General features: G+C 42.1%; 1 long non-coding RNA gene across 1 annotated transcript; it reads left to right on the plus strand.

Moving 5' to 3' along the window:
• On the plus strand, window positions 1-25,665 carry LOC135983766 (uncharacterized). Its single transcript, XR_010601544.1, has 3 exons — window positions 1-733; window positions 19,969-20,040; window positions 21,524-25,665. It is a non-coding gene; the product is annotated as an uncharacterized LOC135983766 (long non-coding RNA).
• Window positions 25,666-26,046: the final 381 nt, after the last annotated feature.

Here is a 26,046-nt window from a genome sequence, read left to right on the forward strand (position 1 = left end):
CCTAGTACAGAAAAAACGTAAAAGAGGAATGGCAAAAAAATTTGGAGTAATGGGAAAAAAAGAAGAAGATTTTTTGAATTGTGCCTGAGAGTTGAGGATACTTCAGGGCCTGGGTAAGAAAAATGAAGTGATTTTGTCTAGAATACTAACTGGCCATTGTTGCTTTGTGATGGGGTGTTCACCCCACACAGGAGTGGAAGGGGCTAATGGAGGCCAGGTGGGCCTATTAACCTAGTAGATTGGAGGCTAAGAAAAAAGCCTTAATTAGAGGAATAGACTCACCTGTGCAGGAACAGGAGGGGCCTGTATAAAGCCAGGTAAGCTGGCTGCATACAGTGGGGCTGTTGCAGGGGAAAGCTGAAGTCACTCCTGGAGTGGAGGCTGGCAAACCCAAAGAGGGTGGGAGCCAGTGATGTAGAAAGAACCAGGGAAACAGAGACAAAGGGTAGGACTGCACAGGGAAAGTGGCTGCTTGTTATAGGGTTATAGAGGGCAGGCCTGTGTTCCCCTACTAGCCATTGGAGAGTGGCAAAGGGTGTTAGAAATGCCAACTAGCAGATCTGGAAAACCTGTGAATTCCTTGGCCAGAAAGCCAAGCCACAGAAAGGAAGCTGCAGACCTGGGAGTGAGCGGGGCAGCAGAGTGAGACAAGACAGGAGAAGACAACACCAGAGGGAGAGCACAAGCTGGCAGAACTAAGCTCCAAGATGGCCAGCAGGTGATGCTGTTCCTGGTAAGTGGACCTTGTGACAAGCTTAAACAAAGATCCTTTTAAAAGAAATAGACACAAAGATGGACTATGTGTGCTCTGTAAGGTGGAAAAAACAATTGATCACCTCTTATAGGTATGTAAGTGCTGTGATAAAGAGGGGAAAGCTTTCTGAGGAATTCAAATGTCTTAAGACAACAAAAGTTGCATTGTTATTTAGTAAAAATATCAGAGAAGTGGAATAGTATTAGAAAGGCCTTGTTACATTACCTGAAGGACACAGGGCAGACTGAGAGAATATAAGAAGAACAGGAGTACTTGTGGCACTCCTGTTCTTCTTTTTTGTGGATACAGACTAACACGGCTGCTACTCTGAAACCTGAGAGAATATAAACTGCTAAGTATTTAGGAAGTATAGTTGTTGATGGCTATAGACTATTCAGTTAAGTCTGCTTTGCCATCAAAAAAGAGAAGAGTGCTATAGAGAGAGGGGGGGAAGAGCTCTGCAGTCATTTAGTGGTTGTTACAGAGTGAAGAGCAGCTTAGAGAGAAGCAGATGGACAATATGCCCAGGGAGGGGCTGTGGGAAAAGGCCTCAAGGAAGGCTGTGATAGGAAGAATTCCAGGGAGGCATCAATGAATCTGAGGGAGCAGACCTTTGCTTCTTGCCACAGGTCTCCAGCCAGTAACCCAGAGACAAGGTAGGGGTTCCTCTGCTCATTCACTAGGAAAGGTGGTGCAGCAATACCCTGACACCAGGGGGAGAAGGACTATTGAATTTGTTACTGGGCCTATATGGAGGAAGCCCTGCTCCTCCCAAGAGCGGGAAGGCAACCTGGCAGAGCCTGGGAAGGGATGACTAGTTTGTGGCGGAGAGAGCCTGGGTAGGGGTGAAGAGTTATGTTTATTGGAATTTAGTATGCCTGGTGTTTTGGCAGTACTTAACAAATACTGTGGTGATGCTGAACAAATAATAATGAAACTTAAATGTTGAATCTGCTCATTTATTCACAGCACACTTAAACTAATAGACTACAGACAATGGTTGAAACTTAGAAATTATGTTTTCCTGTTTGAAATAAACCATGTCTTCAGGCAGTTGTTTAGAGATAGCACTAAGCCACTGCAGATACGTGTTATTCTCTGCTGGTAATGGTATGAGAGATTACTGAGCTGAAGTTTTACTGGGAGACTATTTTACTATCTAGTGCCTTATGAGTAAGTGGAGAAGGCGCTACAGTTGCCAAGCAACTATCGTGGTGGTCGTGTACATGAGTATTCTAGCAGCAGTGTGCCTTACTGCTAAGGTCAATGTAATGATAGGCAACATTTAATAGTGTGTGCTTTTATGCATATCTAACAGGTCGCAGGCAGTAGTGGTAAACTAACTGGCTCACACTGCATAGCTAGCTCCTCTTTGGTCATGGAAATTAAGAGACAGAAAACTTTGATGCCTTTAAGTTGTCATTAAAGTTGAAACACATGCCAAGGGCCATTATGATAACAAACAAACAAACCCAGCAACAACAATCCTAAGCATTTAAAAGCATGGAAGCAAACGATTAAGGGAAGGTAGGTAAAAGGAAGTTTCAGCTATCTTTACCATTCATCATTTATTTTAAATAAAAGAATGAAAAATACCCTGGTACACATTCCAAAAACACACCCAGGGGTTCCTCTAGCTATGGGTTGCTCTCCATTCAAGAGGGAGGCCCTATAGCATCCCTTGCCCCCTGAAGCCACTTCAGAAGTGGAGGGGGAAGAAGGGGTGGTGGTAGCTAGAAATCTGATGTACCCAAATTAATGTTTAAGGTTCAGTGTATTTTCCTTTCCTCATGATCTACTTCTCAGGCCAGGTCTACACTACCCCCCTAATTCGAACTAAGGTACGCAACTTCAGCTACGTGAATAACGTAGCTGAAGTTCGAAGTACCTTAGTTCGAACTTACCTTGGTCCACACTCGGCAGGCAGGCTCCCCCGTCGACTCCGCGGTACTCCTCTCGCCGAGCTGGAGTAGACTAGTCCAGACTAGACGCGATAAGTCGAACCCAGAAGTTCGATTGCCAGACGCCGAACTAGCGGGTAAGTGTAGCCAAGGCCTAAGTTTCCCTCTCCTCACTTGCACGGTTGTATCTGTATGTATTTCTTTTCACCTGAAGTTTGAAGGCTGGCATTCAAATGGAGTTAGGCATTGTGACAGTTAGCATCACCAGTTGGGTTGCCAACTTTCTACTCACACAAAACCAAACACCCTTGCACCTCCTCCAAGGCCCCGCCCCTTCTCCAAGGCCCCACCTGCTCTCACTACATTCCCCCCCTCCCTCTGTTGCTTGCTCTCCCCACCCTCTCTCTAGCTCATTTTCACTGGGCTGGCTCATGAGGTTGGGGTGCAAGATGGGGTGAGGGCTCCAGGTGGGGGTGTGGGTTCTGGTTTGGGGCCAGGGATGAGGGGTTTGGGATGTAGGAGGGGGCTGTGGGCTGGGGAGTGGAGCTGAGGAGTTCAAAGTATGGGAAGGGGCTCAGGGCTGAGGAGGGCTTTGGGGCTTTGGAGGGGGTCAAGGGTGCAAGGGTCTGGGTGGTGCTCACCTCAAACAGCTTCATGAAGCAGCGCTATGTCCCTGGTGTGGCTCCTACACAGATGTGCAACCAGGTGTCTGTGAATGCTTCCCTGTCTGCAGGCGCCACCCCCACAGCTCCCATTGGCCATGGTTCCTGGCCAATGGGAGCTGAGGAGTCAAAGCTGGGGGGGGGACAGTGTGCAGAGCCTCCTGGCTGCCCCTACGTGTAGGAGCCACAGGGGGGACATGCCACTGCTTCCGGGAGCTGCACGGAGCCACGGCAGGCAGGGAGTCTGCCTTAGCCCCACTGCGCCACCAACTGAACTTCTAACGGACCGGTCAGCAGTGCTGACCAGAGCCAACAGAGGGTCCCTTTTCAACCGGGCATTCCAGTCGAAAACCAGAACTTGGCAACCCTATCACCAGGCCTAGCTTGTAAGCACCTAGAAAATCATTATGATTCACAAAGCCTGAGTTAGGCACCTAATCTTCTATACCAGGGTGCCTTGAGCAGGGGTTCATGGGTTCGGTTGCATTCACAGAAATCATGAAACCAAGGGTGCAAAAACATCTCCCCGGAGAGGAGGAAGAGGAGAATGGGGGCATGCAGCTCCATAGGCCAGACCCTTCATCGTGGTCATGTCACCACTTTCAGCCTTGTTGCTGCATGATGACGTCTGAGTTGTGTGCCTCTATGGAGGCCCGAAAAGCAGTATCTGCGAGTGGGTGCATGGGGGGAGTGCAGGCTGGCAGCAGCAATGACCCTGCATAGCCTAGTCTTTAGGAACATGGGAAGGGGCCTCTCCTTGCTCAGAGCGGCGTCTCTCACCACGTCCCAGGCAGGGTCTCTCTTGTCACCATGGGTAACCAGGATTGGTGCACTCATTGAATTGAGAGGCTACATCCACCCCTGTCCTATACAATGAATGGGAAGAGATAGGTGCCTTAGACTGTGATTCACAAAAGTGAGCATGCTAGGAGGGAGCTACCAACAACGGATGTGCATTACACCTCGCATCATTCAGAGAGAGGTGCCCACAGCCAGGCTGCAGGGGGGTGCCTAGCTCTGCTTGGGAGTCTCAGCTGCAAACCCTCTCTTGGCATTAAGTGCCTATGGTGTTTTAGCAAAAACCTGGGGAATGGGCCAACTTTCCTCATAACTTTTAGCCCAGTAGTTAGGAAATTCAGCTGGCATATGGAGATCCCCCCCCCCCCCAGTTAAGTCCCTGCTCTGTCTCAGTGGGAGAAAGGAGATGGGAGGTCCCTGTCAAATCCTAGGTGAGTGCTCTGACCATCAGATTAGTCATTCGCATGTCTTTTTTTCCTCACTCTCCCCTCTTAAAGAGTCATTGCAGCAGCAGGGAGGTAGAAACAGGGAGCACAACCATGAGAATGACTCTGTACCCTGGTGACTAGAGCACTTACCAGGGAGGTGGGAGAGCTAGGATCCAGTCCCCTTGCTCCAGTGGGTCTTTAATTATTTATCCAGAGTGTAACTACTTCAACAGGAGACTGAGGAAACCTCGTGTCAGAATATCCCATAACCCAATAGAGCATTCACCTGGGTGGTGGTAGACTCCCGTTGAAATCCATTTTCCCCCTCAGGCAGAGGGACTTGAAGTGGAGGTCTCTCACATCTTAGGTGTGTACCCTAATCACTGAGCTAACAGATGTGAGGAAAATTGTCATTGTCCTCCTCCCAACAAGCTGTTTTGTGTGAACCTACCTGTGGGTCCCGATGCAGTAGGTGGCCTCTGCATACATGCCTGTTGGATTGGGCCCCTGCATGCAACGTAGGTGGCCAAATGCCTACCTTCCCCTGGTTTGCAAATCACTCTGGGGCTGAGGTGGGAAATAGGCACCTGGAAAGAGGCAGCAGTCTACATTCCAGAGACTAAAACATAGGCACCTAGGGAACTTTTACTGCAAAGACTTAGGCACCAAGTAAGTTTAGGTGCCTACTGGGTTTGGTGGAAGTTAGTGTATCATAGCAATCCCCAAACTGGGACTTAGGCACCTAACTCCTTTTGTGCATTTAGGCTTGAGTCTTAAGTTGAATGCACAAATCTTATACATCAAAATTAGGCCAGAAAATCTCCCTGTATTACCTTTGAGCATTGCAAAAGGTTCCCCTCCTCTGCTTTTGTATCTGAGCACACATCCTCCTTGGCACCATTTCTGTTAGCAAGTTAATAGTGCTAGGGGTTCTCTGTTTTTGTTTTTCTGGCTGAATTCAGCCAGTAAAATTAGTGTATAGAAAATATACACAATATAAATCCACAATGCTATGACATATACAGTTTATTTCTGATAGCAAGACTCTGACCATCAAAGTGATGTTGAAAACAGTGACTAGATCTGGCGCAACAATATATGAAAAGTTCTCATTATGTTCTAGCATGCTCTGATCTTCAAAAAGTGCAACATGCAATTTCCTATCTCTTTATAACATAGTGAGCCCAGTTTTAAAATGTGAATGATATTGTGGCGGCCAATTCCAAATACAACAAACATGTTCAGAGGCTGTATCCCACTAATCTGACCTCTGAGATGAATTTTATTTTATTGCTTTCTGTAGAGTTACTGTCTTTGGTAATCATTAGAGGCTCCAGTCAAGCTTCCCAGGAAGAGGGTGCCTATTAGATAAACCTCAGAAAGTTTGCAAGACTTCAGGAATTGTTGGTGTAGAGCAATGGCCTGAACACAGAATTGGATGCTGGAAGTCTTTACCTCTAATTCTGGCTCTAACACTAACTAGTTTTGTGGCCTTAGGAAAGACATTCAACCACTCTGCTTAGCTTCTTCATCCAAATACTGACACTAGTAAAATGTACATGCCTCATAAGGATGTTTTGAGATTAATTTATTAGGGGATATTATTTGTATTACAGTAGCACTTAAAGCTCCCAGTTGAGAGGCAATATACAAACATATTAGTAGAAAGACAATCTCTGCCCTAAAGAGGTTACAATCTAAATAGAAATAGGCCAAGAGAGGTAAAGTGACTTGTCCCAGATCACACAGCAGGTCAGTGGCAGAGCTGTGACTAGACCCTGTGTCTCCTGACTCCCAGTCCAGTGCTCTGTCCACTAGACCATGTTGCCTTCCATATATACAGTATAGACTTTCAAGTTGAAAAGTGCTATGCAAATGTTGAGTAATAATATGACTGTATGCCTGAGAATGTTGATGGACTAAGAGATTTGCTGCACAGAAAATAGAATTAAATAGAAGAATCAATGAAAAGTAGATGTGGATGCAAAATTCTAAACAATTCACATTTCCTTTTGAGGCCAACTTCATAAAAAAATAAGGGTGTGGTTGCAATGGGTTATACCAGGGGTAGGCAACCTATGGCACACGTGCCAAAGGTGGTACGCGAGCTGATTTTCAGTGGCACTCATGCTGCCCGGGTCCTGGCCACTGGTCAGGGGGGCTCTGCATTTTAATTTAATTTTAAATGAAGCTTCTTAAAAATTTTAAAAACCTAATTTACTTTACATACAACAATAGTTTAGTTATATATTATAGACTTGTAGAAAGAGACCTTCTAAAAACGTTAAAATGTATTATTGGCACGCGAAACCTTAAATCAGAGTGAATCAATGAAGACTCGGCACACCACTTCTAGAAGGTTGCCGACCCCTGGGTTATACAGACCCCATTGTGACTGAGAGGGGTTAATAAGAGCCTGTGGGGTCAATCAGCCCCACCCTGCTACACCTGTGCAAGGTGTCAAACCTGAAGAAGGGAGGTAAGAGGAAAGGCCCAGCTAAGTGGTGGCTGCCTGGGAGAGGGAATGGATCTCTTGAGCTAGTGCAGTGAAGGAAAGCCAAGCTGGGGCTAGAGCCTAACCAGAGACTGCCTTGCAGCCACCACAGAAGAAAAAACAGCAGGGGCTGATGCCTAACTAGAGACTCCTAAATGTCTGAACCTCCTTGGGGCAGGCAGACCTGGGGTAGGATGGTGTTTCTCTTCTTATATCTACTTTGGTTTTTTTCTTTTGGGACCTACAGAACAGTCAGCCTCGGAAGAGGTTGTGTGAAAGGCCTAATTTCAGGTCACAGTAGGAAGCAACGCTGGGATACAGCAGAGGGTCTGATCAAACAGAACTCATCTGCTTCATACAGCATCCCTGGGCTGGAGCCCAGAGATAGGACAGGCCTGGGTTCTCCATATTAGCCCACCTAGTGTGAGGGTGAAGATCCTGGAGCCAAGGACTGGCAGACCAAAAAAGGCCTAAATTTGGGCCAAACATTTAGCAAGAAGCTGCCAGCCCATTGGTGTGTTGTACTCGAGTTTCCCCAGAAGGGGCAGGTCTAAAAGTGACATGGCTGGCAGGCCCAGTCCTAGGAAGAGGCAGACCAGAGTGGCTGCCAGCAGGAGTGCCAAAGGAGGAGGAGAGCTGCTATACACAGTTTTAGCAAACTTTTGAGTATCAACCACAATTGTATTAGTAGCCCTCAATCCTTACGTGGCCACTTGCAGACATTTAAGTCCCTATTTAGGAAAATAATTGTCTCATTGAAGTCAATGGGCACATGCTTCAGTGCGTGCCTGAATCCCCACGTCATGTTAAGTCTTTCTGCAGTATACTGTTTATTTCTGAAAAGCTTCTTGCAGATTGGGATCCTAGATTCAAGAACATTCTTGGGTAGAAGATAGGCATATAGGAGTTAGCGCACACATCATAGAACCAAGAATAAAATATAGCAAAAGTGACTTAAGCTTACAAATGTTTCCATCTTCTCTTAGAAGGTTTATGGATCTATATTCTCTTCAGTTCCTTGTGAATGTACACAGGTAATTCCTGGTAACGTCAATGGGAGTTGTACATGCTCAGGAGATTTAACTCAGCTCCTCAGTCATGTTGGACTCTCATTGCTTGTCCTCCCTTCTCCTGGCTGTGGGATCATATTTCTGAACCTTTGGCATGTCATTGGATCCACAGTGGACCCCGGTGCCCTGATCCAAAGTCCACTGATGCCAACTGGAGCCTTTCTATTAACTTCAGTGGATTTTGGCTCAGGCCCTGCTACTTGGGCAGCATTGTAGGTGCACTTTGACAGATGCAGCTAGAACGTGAGGCAGCCATGAAGTTGTTAATCAACCCACAAAATCTTGGCTGATGGCAAACTTTTATTCCTTTGGTTAAAAAGTCATCCAAAGTTTATAAGCTGGAAGCAGCTTATCTGGCAGACAAGGTTGTGTTTTTTTTTTTTTTTTTTTTTTTTTTTTTTTTTGGCAAAAGCCTGATTGTGCCCATTAGGCTGGTGATGCAGGAGTGGGGGGAAGCTCACAAAAGGCAACAATGTCACTCAGCCAGCAAGGAATGAAATGTTTATAAATGTGAGAATCTGCAAAGCTGTTGTGCCTTGGGATAATGCTGCATTATAGCCTTTTATTAATTCATTAACTGTTGCATTATTTTTGAGTGCCCAAACATGTACTAAGTAGCTTAGAGAAATAAGCAATGGCACAAACCTTGCCCCGAAGAGCTTGCAATCTAAGGTTTTGATCCAACAAAGATTTACACACGTTTAACTTTACATGCATGAGTTGTCCTATTGCCTCTAATGAGGCTATTTGCATACATAAATGAAGTATTTGCATAAGCATTTAGAGGACAGACAAAGGGTCAGAGGGGAAACAGAGAAGTAAAGTGTTTTGTCCAAGGTCATAGGCAGAGCTGGGATTAGAATCCAGACTGACTCCCACTGCAGTGTCCCATCCGTTAGATCATGCTGTCTCCTGCTGTTGATATGGTTCATTGTGGATGAAAGGGATCAGTGTGCCCATATACTGTGTCCTGATCAGGGTATATGTTAGATATGACACAACATGTAAGGGTCCTAGAACAAAAACATAGAGAATTAGGAGAAGGACAAAGATTACAGCAAGATTAGATGGCTACTCAGTAAACCCTACTATTATCTTGGAGGTTCTGTGACATCAGTTTTTGTTCTTTTCTAGGATGTCACATCCCATAGGAAACATGGCAGAAGTTGATTTTTAGGAAGGATTTGTATTAGCAGAAGGAAATGACTGAGAACACAGAATGAGGGAAGCTGTTCCACGAATAGGGGTCAGCATGGAAGATGGCATGAAGGTTGGAATGGTGCTCAAACACACTTTTTGCATAAGAACTCAATAGAGTGGAACAGAAGGGGGCATTAAGAATGGGGAAAGCCTAAAGAAGATTGTTATAGGGCCTTCCATGGGCAGGTGGCCCAGTGGCTAAATCAGATGAGAGGGGATGTTTAGGGGGACCCGGGCCCTCCCTCTCCATCAGGTCCCAGCCCAGGGCCCTGTGTAGTTCTACCACTAAACAGCAGAGATGGGTCTCCCTCCTGGCAAGGGGGTCAAGACCAGTTTCTCTGGGCTACTCCCTACAAGTCTCTTTAGTTTGGGGCATGGCCCTGCTAGTCCATTTGCCCTGCAGTTGAGACTTATCTGAAAGCTCCCTTTGGCAGGGAAAGGCTCACTTGCCTCAAGTGGCTGTGCTGGCTGGAAGGTCACTGATTCGTTCCTTCAGGCAGGCAAACAGAGAGCTCCTGCCTCTTCGCCAGTCAGCCCCCAATTGAGCTAGGCTCCCTTCTTTTTTCCCCCCCACCAGGCCTGGTATTGGCTGCAGGTATAGCAGGATGGGGCCAGCTAACCCCAAAGGTTTTCTTTAACCCCTGCTGTGCCAGGTGGCCGTTTCTCCATTCTCTCACAAAGATATTAGGATTATTACATTTCATATATTAGTTTATTTAGAACCCTCTATAGTTATCATGGTGTTTCACAAATTTAAAATAAACCAAACCTAATATCACGTACACATACTCTGGCCCCAGTTCAGGAAAGCATCCTCATTCAGCATATGCTTAAATTTCATTGAATTCAATGGGACTAGATGGGGTAGGAATACATGTTCTACTCCTGCGGGAATTCTGCCCCACTGCACGTGCACATAATTCGTGTGCCGTGCATATTTTTCCCCTGCAGAAAATAACCTGCTGGAGGGTTGTTGCTGTTCCACCTTTTGCCCACCAGAGAGTGCTGAAACGCTAGAGCAGAGCAGCCACTCCTGGCCAGCCCCAGCTACCATAGGGAAGAGAGCGAGCCTGCAGTGCCTTCTTCACAGCATCTGTTGGGGCAGGTCAGGAGACAGGGGCTATGGGGTTACAGATAGCGTGGGGCACATGGGGCTGCTGGGGGGGGGGGGTTACAGACAGGGGTTCATAAGGGCTAGTAGGGGAGGACAGACTGAGGCAGGGACTGAATGGGAGTGAAGATGCAGGGCCATAGGGGGGTGCAGGACCACATGAGGAAAGGGGGGTGGCTGAGTGGGGGCACAGATGGGGGGGTGCAGGGACACATAAGGGAAGGGGGCTGGCTGAGGATGTTCAGGGATGCATGAGGATAAGGAGAGGGTGCAGGGCCACATGGGGATGGGGGGAGTGGGTGTCGGAGTGGAGGGACACATGGAAACAGGGGAAGATCTCCCTGACTGAACGGGAGAGGCTAGGGCTCAGCCAGGGTCTACATGGGAAAGCTTCCTAACAAGCCCTCCATGCCCCCACCCTCCAAAAAAACCCATGTTCCATACTTTTCCCACACATACCCAACAACCCTCCAAGTTCATATCCAGGCTCCCTCCCAGCAATTACTTCCTTCTCCCTCAGCTTCTCCATAAGCCCTGACTCCCCCCCCCCCCCCCCCCCCCTCCCCAAGCCTTTGCACTGCTTCTGAGGTGGTGTGGGAAATACAGTTCTATATTGTAGTTTAAACGAATTATTACTCAGAGTTCTGTATTAATATGCCTAGTAAGGAATCTATTTGTCAAAAACACATTTCCTGAATGTTCTTTTGTCTGTATTGTTACAGATATACTTGCTGACAGGTATTTTGAAATTACCAAAATAATTGAAACAGGTGTGTTTATTGTGTTATTTTGACACATAAAATATGCATAAGTTTAAAACATTGTGCACAGAATTTTATTTTTTTTTTTTTGGTGCAGAATTCCCCCAGGACTAATGGTCAGCAGTAGAATATTGCTCTGCTTCTCTAGCACTAGTCTCACATAGTCTGTCCTCTCTTGGTGTAGAGCTTTTTCCGTTGTAACCCCTACAATCTAGAACAGCTTTCCTGTATTCCTCCACTTCACCAATGTGCCTTGATTTCTGAAATAAAATCTAAAAGATGGCTTTCTTCCCTTCCTTGTACTTTTGAAACTGTAAAGTAAGAGCAGAGGAAAATAGCTACATATGTGTATTATTTAACTATGTCAAGTGTTTTCAGGTACAGTATAACACACTTTCTTTACATTTTAACCAAATTTTCCACCTGTACTTTCACTGTTTCAGCATGCTAGGGGTAGCACCACTAGAAACTTTAATATGAACATTATGGCTGGTTGAAAATTGTCCATCATATTGTTTTAGATGGAAAATTGGGTTTTCAACCGAAGTAAATTTTTCATGGGGGGGGGAATCTGCTTTCCACAGGAAAAAAATTGCTTTTTCATTAAAAAAAAAAGTAAATGCCTGAAAACAGAAATATTTTGACTTGGAGAGTTTCACTCATGAGAGTTGTAGTTAGGTTTGCCTCTTGTCCCCATTCCTCTCTATGGGCTAGAGTCTCCATCTAGATTACACCTTACATAATGCACTACAGCCAGGGACCCCCACAATGACCCATCTTTCCCAGCCAGGGAAAACCAATGGTACGTCAGGGACATGTAGTCCAACCAGGAGGCCCAGCCCATACAGCAGAATGTAAGATAGATGCTCTTGAACTACTCCCAGGAGGCAAAGCTGCTTCATTTTCAAATGAAAAGATTTTGGTTTTCAGCCACAAAGTTTTGGTATTTACAATTTCTGCTGAAAATCTAACAGTGGGGATTTTTTTTTTTTGGACCAGCTCTAATACATATTCTGTTGGCTTCCTGCATTTTTAGCACTGAGACAATTAAACCCCCTATAATGCCCATTAATGCAAGTGAACCAGCAGTAGCATAGTTAAGAATCTTTTGCTAAAATTCCCTAGTTTGAAAAGGACATTGATATGCTCAAAATCAAATCTCAGATCTTAATTCTCTGACTCAAAATTCATACCTAGAATCAGATCTGAATTGTTGTTCAAAACCTAGATCCAGCTTGAGCCCAATTCCAGTTTAAAAACACTAAAAAGATGAATTTTAATGTATCAAATGGGTTGCACTGCATTATGGCTGGGGAGAATATTTAAAGCCACAGAGATTGAAAAAGGGAAGCTGGATTGAGCATTAAAATGCAACCAAAGTTATCTGCTCCATGCACAAATTAACTGAACCATTCATATTTTGATCTCATCTAGATTTGTGAGTTAAACCAAAACTACTCCTATTGTTTATTAAGACATCTCTGGCCTTTAGAATTTTGACAACCTGTGTGTTCTATAACAAAGGTTACATGATGGCTGGCTGTGCTAAACTTTGATTAACAGTAGAATACATGTGCCCTTAGGGAAAAAAATTAACTATCGTGTGTTCCTGATTATTCTGAGGATCCAATAGTTTGAGAATGAATGTAACCTAAAAGGATTTTGGGGAAAATGTCTGCACAGAGCACTCAACATTGGAAAAATTTTGGGGGGTCTCAAATGGGAGAATGTATATTTATTGGTACAAAAATATTGTGCTGGAGAAAAGAAAAGTGACTTGTCTTAAATTTAAGATTAACTTTATCCCCTTAGCATGAGCCTTTAATCTGAAGAAAAGCCTGGGGATTTATGCGTGTTAACAGACCTGAATTTTTTTATTTTTCTTTCCTTTCACTTATTCATTTTCCATCACTGTATCCCTTAGGAACTTGAGAGCAATGAATGAAATGATGGACAGTGATTTATATACTACAGTGCTATTCTACCATGTAGACAGCAGTACAGTTAAAAAACAAGGTGATTACTAATGAAAGTAAAGTTCTGAAATTCAGTGGTATTGAGTTGCACCTGTTGTGTCCACAGTATACAGTTTATCTTACTACGGTGTTAAAACTGCACAGCTGTGTTAATTTACAAGTCTGAGAGACCATGCATGCCATCTAGGTGCTCAATATTAGTCATGAGTTTTTCCTATTACTAATAAATGCACTAAATTGTTATTATAAATGTGTTTTTTTCAGATACATACATTGAAAAATAATAGCTTATTGTTCTCCTTGCTTGTTCAGAGTTCTTTATTTAAAAATAAACAGATGACAATTTACTGTCAAGTTGGGAGGGCGTATCTAGTTGGGGTCTTGTACTAGTCAATATTTTCATTAATGACTTGGAGAATGGAGTAGAGAGTATGCTTATAAAATTTCCAGCTGACACCAAGCAGGGAGGGGTTGCAAGCACATTGGGCATCAGGTTTAAAATTCAAAATGACCTTGACAACTTGGAAAATTGGTCTGAATTCAACAAAATGAAATTAAATAAAGACAAGTGCAAAGTACTTCACTGAGGAAGGAAGAATCAAATGCACAACTACATAATGGGGAATAACTGTCTAGGGCCATGTCTACACTAGCATTTATGTTGGCAAAACTTTTGTTGTTCAGGGGTGTGAAAAAACACACCCCTGAGCAACATAAGTTTTGCTGGCATAAGCGCTCATGTGCACACAAAAACAAGACAAAGGGGCAACCTGATAAGTCTTCCAGTATTTTAAGGGCTCTTATAAAAAAGACAGGGATCAGTTGTTTTCCATGTCCACTGACAAGAAGTATGGACTTAAATCTGCAACAAAGAAGATTTAGGTTAGGTATTGAGGAAAAACTTTCAGCTATAAGGGTAGTAAAGCTCTGGATTGGGCTTCCAAGGGAGGTCCTGGAGTAACCATCATTTTAAGAGCTTTTAAAAACAAGTTGGACAAACACCTGTCAGTATAGTCTAGGTTTACGTGGTCCTGCCACAACATGGGGGACTGGACTTGATGATATCTCAATGTCCCTTCCAGCCCTGCATTTCTGTAAAAAGAACCTGGGCCTAATTATCCTCCCAAGTTTACTCGTGTAAAATGATAGTAACTCCATTGAAGTTAATGGTCTGGTGTGAAACCATTGTCAGATCAGGCCTCTTGCAGTAAGAGCAGTTAGTAGCTAATTGGTGGGAAAAGTGAATTAGTGACTATACTATGAGGAAGGCACTATAAGAAGTAAATGCACCAAACATTTATTTGTTTAAAAAAAACTGAAATATAAATTAATGTAAAAACTATAAAAATATATTGGAGGAAAGATAGTAATGAGGAAGCATGTGTCAAATTTAAGTATTGTGCATGTGAGTGCTGCTTTGGTTTTCTGAAATATATTTCCTGGTAAATCCCAACAATCATGTACAGTATCTTCTGTAACATCTGCTAATTTAGACTGTGCTGATCAATTGCAAGCTTCCTGCACCATGCAAGCAGCTGTAGGCTCCAGTTTATGTTCTTATGGTGATAATCCAATAGGGATATGGGCAAACACCTATATATTTTTTTCAGAAGCAACCAAACACTTGCTGGATAGCTCGCCAAAATATAGAAGGGATAAAGATTTGTAAATCCCACAGAAAAATAAAAGAAAAACATAAATTCCTCTTCACTCAACACACTGATTTTTTTTTTTTACACAATGTTTTAATTATGTATCCTTTGGAAGAACAGAAAGTAAAGCTGTGTCTTTGGATGAAGTGAATGTCTGTAAAATGGAAAAGAAGCCTATGAGAGAACTGCATTCAGCTCCACTATGAGGCATGACCATAAAGTGAGTGATTTGGTCTGTTTTTAAAGAGTATAGATTTTTTTTTAATTGGATGTAGTAAACCACACCATAAACTTACAATAAGCATGTAAAGCAAACCAGAAAGAGACAAAACCGATGCCAAATCAAACCAGAATAAAAACTCCAAGAAGTTTTCTGTTATAGCCACAGTGAATTACTCATGTAATTCTTTCTAGCACAGAGAAGGATAACTGCATTTTCAACTTTGAACTCTTGCCATTCATTTCAGTACTGTGACCTCAATAGTCTGTTTGATTGCCAGCCTGTTTGAGGTACAAAAAGCAAAGCAGTGGGAAGTGACACAACAGAAATCAAATGGCATGAGTCATCTCACATTTTTTTAGTCTCCTTTATGTTCGTAATATAATTCTGACGGTCGTCGAGCTGAAGTTAATGAACAGTTGTAAAAGGTTCCATGGAAGCTATGTCAGTAGAGTCACATCCCTGTTTGCAACTGCAGCTCTGCAGAATTTAGCCAAGGTCTCTTTGAACAGTTTTTACATGAGGTGATGCAGCAGGAGAATTACACGGCTCATGAATGGAGGCTATAGGGACATGGAACCATATATAAATGCAGATGTTTAATTTTAATTTCCTCATTAACAATTACAGTTGTAGGGTCTAACACATTTGGAGACAGGTTTAGAGTGGTAGCCATGTTAGTCTGTATCCGCAGAAACAACGAGGAGTCCTTGTGGCACCTTAGAGACTAACAAATTTATTTCGAGAGTCAGTCACAAGGTTAGGCATAGTGAGCAACCGGAACACTGTGAAATTTCCCTCTGATTCGTCCATGGTTCCTTTCACCCTGATTGCTAAGAGCAACCATCCCCTTCTTCCCCTCAAGGGTGCACAGACTTTCAAAAGCAGAAGAGAAAAACACAGTCCGATTAGTTTCTAGGCTGTGCGGCAGGAGGCATTCTTTGTATGTAATTGCTCAGTTTCATTATTCATGGGCCAACAGCAAAGTGGTTAGACAAAAAATAAATAAAGTGACAAGGGTGGGGGGCACTACAGGGAAGGTATCCAAGATTCTGCTCAGTAAAATACTTGGTAATAACTTATGAAAATTTAATTTCCTGAAAGAGGAAATACCAAGCATCTACTTAATTTGTGTGTTTGTACTGTCATATGCAATCCATGTAAGAAAAACAATAGGGGATCAATTCCTTTCTCATGAGAATCACATGAGAAAGTGTAGCTTTTGGTTTTGGAGGCTACTGCTGGAAATTAAATACTGTAGACATGTTCCTACCCACTTTAATTACCCAGTTGACTCTAAATCCCCCCAAACCATCTACCGGGGTGATCTTGATTATCTATGACTTAAATGCATCCCAGTGTTGTCTAGCAGATGGGACATTGGCATGGGAGTTAGGAGTCCATGGTTCTATTGACTTGCTGTCTAGTCATAGGAAAGGTGTGTACCTGCTCTGTACCTCTGTTTCCTGGTCTGTAAAACAGAGAGAGAGAGAGAGAAACTTACCCTCCTTTGTCAAATGTTTCTGGTCTAACTAGGGCTGGGATTTTCAAAGAAGACTAAGGTATGGGGGTGTCTAACTCCCTTATTTGCCTTTGAAAATCCCAGCCTAGGCTCTTTTCCACATACATCACCAGGTAACTGTACTCCCAGCACTATATACTGTAAGTGCTAAGTATTATCACCCAGTCCTTAAGGCAAGGCTATCAAATAGTCATCCAAAGAAGTTAAACAGCAGATGCATCTGCTTGGCCCCTAGTACACTACTGCTCTCCTTCAATCTGCATGGCAGCACTCTGTTCCCAAGTGTAAGAGAGCACTGGTGTTAGTCATGGGGATGTAATGTGGTGATACGTTGGCTAGTAGACCATGTTCAGAATTACTGGCTAGATTCCTAGTTGTGCCAGTGCAGCGCTTGTCACAGTTAGGGTGGTAATATAGTTATACCACCTTTCTATCAGGCTGCTGGGAGCCAAACTGGCTCCCAGCCCACATTAGAGTAGCCTCAAGGCTGCACTAACCTGCAGTGAGGGGTAATGGCTTGCTGTGGGAAAGGGTGCCGCTGATGGGTTAGATGCTCAAATTCATGGACCTCTGTCCTTCAAGTTAACCTTCTCCTAGCCTGTGCAAACTGAACTGCAGGGTTACATTTTGTAAACCAACCCATACCGTGTCTTAAGACTCATCATGTTGACGACATTTTTTTCTGAAGGTCAGAAATGGTTTGGATTTGGTTCAAAGTCTTATAAAAGTTTCAAGCCCTTTCTTATTGTAATTGAACCAACGCAGCCTACTTTAACTGGAAGCCATTGCCACTTAATACATAAATAAAGCTTTGTGTTTTTACACCACCTCTCCTCTAAGGATACCAATATGTTGTATAAACATTTATTAATGTGAGCCTTGTGACACACCTTTTAGGTAGGTATTGTTATAACTATTTTACAGATGGGGAAACTCAAGTACTAAACGGTTAAGTGATTTGCCTAAATTTATACAATGAATTAATGCAGTACCAGGAAAAGAAGCCAGGAATTTTGACACTGTGTGCCTTGTTCTAACCACTAAAACCTGATGCATCACCATTAGGAGGTCACGGCTAAATATTTGTTTTGTAAAACACTGAACAACATTGCTCTTTCTAAAAACAAGCTGGCATTACCCTCTCTTTAATAACTGAATGGCACCCTGGAATTGCATAGAACTTTAGGGGCTTTGGGAAAATGAGAGAATTTCACAGCAAATTTGCCAAAAGCCTGTGCTCTTGTAGTTCTGCAACTTAGCCTGTGATTGTGGACCCTTAGAACACACACTTCCATAAGCCTAATGATTTCTGGTGGCTGCTTGGGTTTAGTGCCTTTTTACAAAATGTTGAGACTTCTATCACTGCTATTTTTATTGCAATAAGGTTTCTAAAATATTAACAGTTTCTGTTGGTGGTTTTGAAAGGTCTCTTACAGAATAAAGATGTCAGATGTGGAATGCAAACAACTCACATTGTGCTAGCCTTTTTAATGTTATATTAGAAACTCTGTAAATCACTAATACAATATGAGTGTCACTAATATGATAGAGATTATCCAAAACTGCTGACGACAGCAGTCTCCAGGGGAACATTTCTCTGTGATCAGCTTTAGTTAGGCCTTTCTCAAAGCTTTTATGTAGCCTTCAACTCATACAGGTCAGGGCATCTGCCACAAGAGTGTTTTTCTTGCTGTTTATGTAGTGCAGCAAGCAACCATTTAGCTCGGGGGCAAGAAAGTAAATCCTAATGTGTTTGATTTGCGATGCTATGGTGGCACCTTTTCCATCAGCAACAAAGCCCTCTCCTAGTTCAGCTTACTTAGCAGGGGTCAGAAAGCTGGGTAATCCCATCAGTTTCAGCTGCTAAACCTGTTGCAGATATTTAATATCAAATGACAGTGCCACCATTTTTAAACTATTTTCTTGGCAGTTCTTAAAAAGAAGTCTGAGGTCACTGACCCAGCATGAAACAACACATACATTAACAAACACTGAACCATCATTTTGGCCCAAACCTTCACAATTTACATTCATGGGCATTGGGAGTATTTGGCTTTTTTAATTCAGTGAGTAAAACATTTTAAATAAGACTTCCATAAAAGTTACCATAACAATGTTATGGTCCTTAAAATGCCTTCAGTATATGAAATGAAAAAGTTCAGAAAAGTTAACCTGTAATTCTTTTTTTTTTTAAAGATTTCATGTATCATTGTGCAACTTTTTTCAGTAACTTTTCTAAACCTGATTGTAAATTGGAGCCGTCGTTTGCATCCTAAATTCCATTTTGAAGGAAAAACTGAGGTTGATTTGTTTTCTTTTGGGGATTCTGGTTTGTTTTTTGTTTGTTTGTTTTTAATCAACCTTGCACCACCCTTATCAAGGTCATACCTGAGCACCTTCCAGTAGCACATTTTGCGACATCTCAACATCTATCCCTTTCTCTCGCATCCTCTCCCAGGGGAAATTGTGTGGGCAGTGTAGTGTTTTAATACTTCCTTTAAAGTAAGTGTGTGTGTGTGTGTGTGTGTCTCTCTCACACAGTTAACTTCTGAGAACACAAATTCAAGGAAGTATGTTCTGCACTTGGAGAAGATGGTGAAATCTGTGGGAATTCATTCCATAATCTGAGACCAGTCCTCGAGAAAGATTTGTCTCATATACAGATAGAAAAAGTTCCCTTATGATAATTGCACCTCTTTACAGAATTCTTTACTTGCCCCATTCCTCACCCCAGAGCTTTAGGTGATCTTTTTGCTATCTTGGCAGATAGAGCAGCCTGAAACATAACATTTCTAGCTCATGGGCAATTCTGCCTTTCAAAATTGCTCTGATTTGGAAATCTAAGAATTCTTTTGAACTTTCACACCAATCGGAAATTCCAAAAAAAAATTGTTTTGGAAACAGCAACACACTATGCTTCCAAACAGAAATATGTTTCTCAGCCACCGCTGATGGAAATTGATATGATTTTTCTCAGTTTCATGACTATTAATAGCAGCAGTGAAACTGACAATGATGTGGATTTTCCTTAGCAGTGGCCAGGGTTTCCAGGGTCATGCACACTATCCCAGGACCCCAGTGCTTCTAGACCCCCAGGCTGCCCACACCGTGAGCCATGGACCTGGGAAGTTTGCCCAGGACTTTCAGGGCCTTGGTTCTGTGGCAGAGAGCCTGAGAGCCCTGGCTTGAGCTGGGGCTTCCAGGACTGATGATATCTGCTTCAAAATAGACTCAGGGTTCCAGCAGCCCACCAGGCAAGCTGGCGGGAAACCATGCAGGTTTTCAATGGAAACCTACCTGTGATTCAACAAAAACTCATCTAACCCAAAACAGCTCTATAAAATATTTTGAGTTTGACAAACTCGTGTTTCCTGATTAAACTATTTCATCAAAAAACTTCTGATCAACTCTTCTTTCAGACGCTGGAATCTAGATAGGTGAAATGACCATGTGGAGAGACGCATCATGGCCCAAATACAGAACTGATGTAGGTGGGTACATCCATTTCTTCAGTACAGCTGCACTTGCTTTTTCAAGGGCTAAATTTGATCTAAGGCGTAAGCATGAAATGTAGTAATAGGTGCATGTAGGGCCAAACTGAGCCCCTGGTGAAACTCCACCAAAGTCAAAGAAGTTACACCAGGGCTGAACTTGGCCAATAGCGCATTTAATGCTCTCCATAAGTACTTCCAATTATAGTCCAACTAATGCCTGTTAAAGATCTGGATATTGTACTCCAACAGCAAATTAGGTGTGTGTGTTTAGAGAGGGTAAAAATAAAGCATGTGAAATTAACAGCAAACCTCAAAGCCTATTTCTTGCTTTGTCAAAAAAATTAAAAAAAACCCTCACATGTTCATAATATACACAAGGCACCCACATGCAATGTATGCCACAGAGCATTACTTTTCATTTCCTGCTTTCAGCACTTCTTATGGCAAACAGGCTGGCTTATTTAGTTCTTCAGCAGGTCTGTTATTAATACATTGATAGATCTCTCGGTACACCTGCAGTGGTAGAGACCAAACTGGGCGGAATGACTTGGTCCTAGGGAAAAATGGCTATGCTGCCACTGAGGGGCAGTGCCATCAGCTAGGATGAGCATGTGTGCACCTTTCAGAGTGCTCGCTATAACCTTGAGTGGGTTTGTGTACAGCACAAACGGCATATATTTATGCAACAAAATATGCTAATAGGAAGGAAAGAAAGGGGGAATCCCTAAATAGCACTATTCAATACTTAAAAAGGGGACTGATGGGAATAAAGGCCCAAAATACACATCCTTTTCTTCTCAGTAGCATTCTTCACATCCTAGTTATTTACATTCTCACTACCCTTTTTTTCCTTTTTATTTTAAGACTTCTGTGTTTTTTCAAGGGCCAGTTAGACTGGATCAGCACTCTTTTGCTGATTAGCTATGCCGTGTGTAAATTAGGCAGAAGGTATTGTGAGAGACTCATTCTCTTCCAAAAGCTAGGTCACCTCTACATTATTGCCTCTCAGGGGAAATGAGAGACCAAGTCCAGGAGCAATCACGCCCAGATCTGTTGCAATGTACCTAAACCACTTTAAATTCTTGATTCCTCTCCCAGTTCCCTCAAGGGTCAGTCCGTGAGAGAGTGAGTGCAGCAAAGTTGTCTTAGAGAGTTGTTGTTGTTATACGTGTCTTTAGTCAGTGAGAGCAAAAGGTTTTTGTCAGTTTAAAACAAAAGTGAGAAATTTATGTTGTATGATGGCAGTGAAGAATAATTTAGGAAAGAGCTGAGAGGAATAAGTTTGATTGTGAGTCTAGAATCAAGGAAAATAGACAAGGGGAAATGGGGAAACTATACAAAAACAAGCGGCCACTGCCTTCTATTTTGACAAACTCTAATTCGACCAGCTTAGTCTCACCTTTTCATTTTGTCCTTTGTGATTAATAACTTAATATTAGTGGCCCAAATTCAGAGGTGAGTAACTTATCCTTTCTTCCAGCCTTTTTAGTGTGTGTCACACCAGCTTAGACTCACCTCTGAACTCGGCCCATCGAATTAAAGAACACTAGCACCCCTGCCACAGTCCCTGAAGAGTCAACATCTGATGTATGGAAGTATTTCAACCTTGATATGGCAGAGATATAACCAAGATATTTATTAATATAGCTGCACGGAGGTTTCAGGCTGATGGAGCAATAAGCAGGAGCAATAATGCTGAACATTACTACTGGTTCATTAAATTCTGCCATCTCCCACCAGATAAAATTTTTAAAAGGCCAAGGATTCTTATACAGCCAACATAGCTATATGCATGTGACCACATGAATCTAATCTCTGCCAAAGCTATGTCCACTCAGAGTCCTTAGTTGTGGAAATGGGCGGTGCATCTGAGAGGACCTCCGAGCAAAGAAGAAAGTAATTGTCTTGATCTAGCCCATCTACTGAACCTGCTTTGGATGACTTATTATTAGAATGGGTCAGAAAATGGGCTTCCTTTTTCCCTGCTTACTCTTTCAATAAAAATGAGGGAAATATTACTTTTCAGTTAAAAAAAAAAATGAAAACCAAAATATTTTCATTTGCAAATGGTGCTGTGGTACTTCATGGGAGTTGTAGCTGAGGCACCTCATTATCCCATTATCCTCTGTAAGGCTGGACTACATTTCCCATGATTCACCATAGTTTCCCTTCATGGTGAGGGGAGGTGGTTGCATCATGGGAATCCCTGACTGTGATGCAACATGGGAGAGGTAGTCTGGCTGGAGAGCCCAGCCTATAGAGCAGAATGGAGCCACCAGGAAACCAAACTGCAGCTCTCATGAGGCACTGCATCAGGATATCCGAATGGAGATATTTTGGTTTTGGGGCCTCTGTTTTTTTTTTTTTTTTCTTTTTCTCCAATGAAAAATTAAATTTTCCAGGGGAAACTGACACTTTTCATGATAAATTGTTTTGTCGAAAACCAAACTTTTGGACCAAAAAAGTTTTGACAGAAAAATTTCAACCAGCCCTAATTACTTTGGTTTTGGGAGTCATTTTCAGCTCAGGTGTAAGTGGATGAAACTCCACTGATATCTGGATAATTATCCTTCCTACAGGGCCGGTGCAAGGAAGTTTCGCGCCCACGGCAGCTCCCCACTCCAGCTCACCTCTGCTCCACCTCCTCCCTGAGCATGCTGCCCCCACTCTAATTCTCCTCCCCTCTGAGGCTTGCGGCGCCAAACAGCTGATTGGTGCTGCAAGCCTGGGAGGCGGGAGAAGTGGAGCTGCGACCACATGCTCGGAGAGGAGACATAGGAACGATGTAAAAAAAAAAAAAAAATTGGGGGCACTGCTTTTTGGTGCCCCAAATCTTGGGGCCCTAGGCAACCGCCTAGTTTGCCTAAATGGTAGCACCGGCCCTGCCTTCCTATATTCCGAAAGCCTTTTTGTTTCTGGCTAGTTATTCTGCCACTGACAAATTTAGATGTCCCATAAGTAAATTTTCCTTTGATTTATGCCCTATGCAAACTCACTAAAGACTGCAGTGGGATTGCAAAGAGTATAAATCAGAAGAGAATTTGGCCCACAGTGTTATGAATTTGCATAGCTGTCAGGGAGACAAGGTGAGTTAGGTAAACTTTTATTGTGTCTCTATTATCCTGGGACTGACAGCTTCAGCTACATAACATAGGGGTCAGTCCTGATCCAGCTGAAGAACATAACTCATGACAGTGGTGTAAGATGGAGCCTTGGAAAGCAAAAGTCCAGATTAGGGATGGCCAAACCAGTTTGGCAAAATGATCACCTCATTCTGCCTTTTAGCCTTTGCCATTCTGAGATCCAATTTTGAATCAAATCTTTTTGAGGTTCTGAACTGTTTGGATAACTTTTTCCCTACTCCTATCTGGAACAGGAACAATATGTTCCAAAATACTGTAAGAAAGACTTTCCACAGTATTTATGACTGGGAAGCCTGTTCTCACTAGAATTCCAGTCCAAATTTCAGAATCAGGAGGTCCAGATAAGCTTTGAATAAAGCATCCAAAGTGAAGCAGAATTTCAGTCCTTTTGAGGTTCATCCATCCATAACCCATGGCATAATTAGGAAGCAAAATTTTTTTTAATGCCATAATTTTCCTTCACTAAGCTTACAATTCACTATTGACTTTTTTGATATGTTGCTTTGAAAAGCAAGACGGTTCACCAAGCTCTAACTTCCCCCAGATCCGGGATTTGTTTATTGTGATGAGTAAGCCTAAAAAATGTTCACTTTTCAAGATCTTATATCCCTTGCAATTCTGTGCAAAACATTCAGGTGGAATTTGATTATTGAGGGCAGCTGAATATTGATTCACATTTAGTTGAAAGCAATAGAGCATAGAGGAAAGCTTCAATGTAATATGGTTCCTTCTAGGGAATTCTGCATAGTCTTGGTTTTTAATCACCCATTTTGTGAATTATACCTCACATCAGATGTGCATTGTGTTAAAACTATACTCCTCTCAGGAGTCCATCATCCCAAAATTCACTCTGAACATCTTTTAGGTTGAAAACTGAGGATCTTTGGCAATGAGAAAAGGTATTCTAGCATATAGCAACATTTACTGTTGCAATGAAGGGATATTTAGACTAGATCTGGTTGGAAGATTTTAGTCAAAACAGTTTTCCATCAGGAGATGCTGTTTTGAGAACTGAAATTTTTAGTGAATTACATCTATTTCAATGGAATTTCATTTTGAAATTTTTTTAGAAAATGTTAAAATATCCTGTTTTGACATTTTAAATGAAAAGTTTTGATTGTTTATTTCAAAATGTTTCCTTTCAAAATTTATTTTATATAACTGTATTTTAAAAGGGTCAAAATCAAAACAAAACAATATGAATGTATCAAAATAAAATGTTTTTATTGACCTGAAACAATTATTTTTCTGGATTTTGTTTTATGAAAAAGTTTTTTGGCTTTTTGTCATGATTTGGGACCAATCATGTCAAAATCTCAAAATTGTTCACATGATAAACCCATTTTCTGACCAGCTCTGGTGTAGAGTAGAGCCCAGTCTGGGTTTAAAATGAAATCCCACACTATATGACCACTTCCTTCTTGTTTGTAAAATCAGAAGATGGTCTGTACTCCACTTTTTAACACCAATCTCAAAATGAATTTGTAGTGACATCCAGTTTTTATTACAACAACGATAATTTGTAAATACAATCAGTGCTCTCTGTGGTTTCTTAAACTGTGGTGCTGTTATTCAAGGTATCATTAGACTTTATCTTAAAGCTATGATAAAGATAAGATGTTTTAACATGTTTCCTTTAATTCAACCAAAGCAAAGAACTGCTTCATTTGAATCACATTCATCACATCTGTGTGGTAATATCCATCTAATTCACAATAAATTGTGGAGCCCTGTGAAATTGCATGTACCTTTGATAAATTTGCACCTTTGACCACCTCACCTGCACTCTGCCCTCTGTTCATTGATCCATTTCCACTGGGACTGTTGCTCACATTCCAAACTGCTGAACAGCTTCAAACAGCTACCATTAATCCCCAAGAAACCTCACCAGAGAAATGTTTTCTTTTTTCCCCACTAATGTGCAACTTCTCCCATTGCCATTTAGTTTCATGGTAACAAAGGGAGCTGGGATTTATAGATGAAGGGATATATTAACAAACAAAAAAAAAGCAAGAACACTTTACAAACACTCAGCATTTCTAAAATATTTTTCTGTAAAATACATGGCCTGTACAAAATAATGAATGATGCAGCCATCCCAAACTCTTCCTGATAAAAACCTTTATACCATACAACACCATCATGTGCTTTCATTCTCACTCTACTTAATATTATTTAATGTACGGGTTCTACTGAGAAAGCACATCGTGACTCTAGATAAAGAGAAAGTGTTGCAACCTTGGCTGATAGTAAAACTAAATCTTTGCAAACTCCTGAATGTAATAGTTACTTCAGTGATCAGTGACATTTCTGCTAGGCATTTTATACCTCAGTTGTTTCTGTGTTCAAAATCCCTTTCTCTAGTGTAATGTATCTGTAAAATACAAATATTCTACAGAACAGTGCCCTGTGCTGTAGTGTGCCTATAATTTCTTTACTGCTTCAATAAATATCATATCATAGACTGTAAAAAAAAAAAAAAAAACTGCAATTTTAATTTGAACATTTAAACATTCTCAGCTGCATAATAAAGTCCTTTAAATCTGCAATGTTGTGGTTTGCGTTACATATTGGTAAGCAGAATACTGAAGTGCTAACTTCTACTACATCTTGTGGTGATCATTTGGTTAGTAGTCAAAAAGGTCTTCCTGAAGAGATCTCTATAAAAAATCCACTGTGACAAAACTGGAATGTGCTTGGATTTTTTTCACCTTGTTTGTTTCTGTTCAATGCCTTTGGTTTTGTAATGATTAGTGTATGCTCCCTTTAGAGCCTAGAAGATATATTGTATGACAGCTATATACTTTCCTCTAGCCTTGTCATTTCTTTCGGTGAGATTTTGTTGCTAGCCACTAAAGTG

This window comes from Chrysemys picta, chromosome 5 (genome assembly GCF_011386835.1).
Source record: "Chrysemys picta bellii isolate R12L10 chromosome 5, ASM1138683v2, whole genome shotgun sequence".
Classification (NCBI taxonomy): Eukaryota; Metazoa; Chordata; order Testudines; family Emydidae; genus Chrysemys; species Chrysemys picta.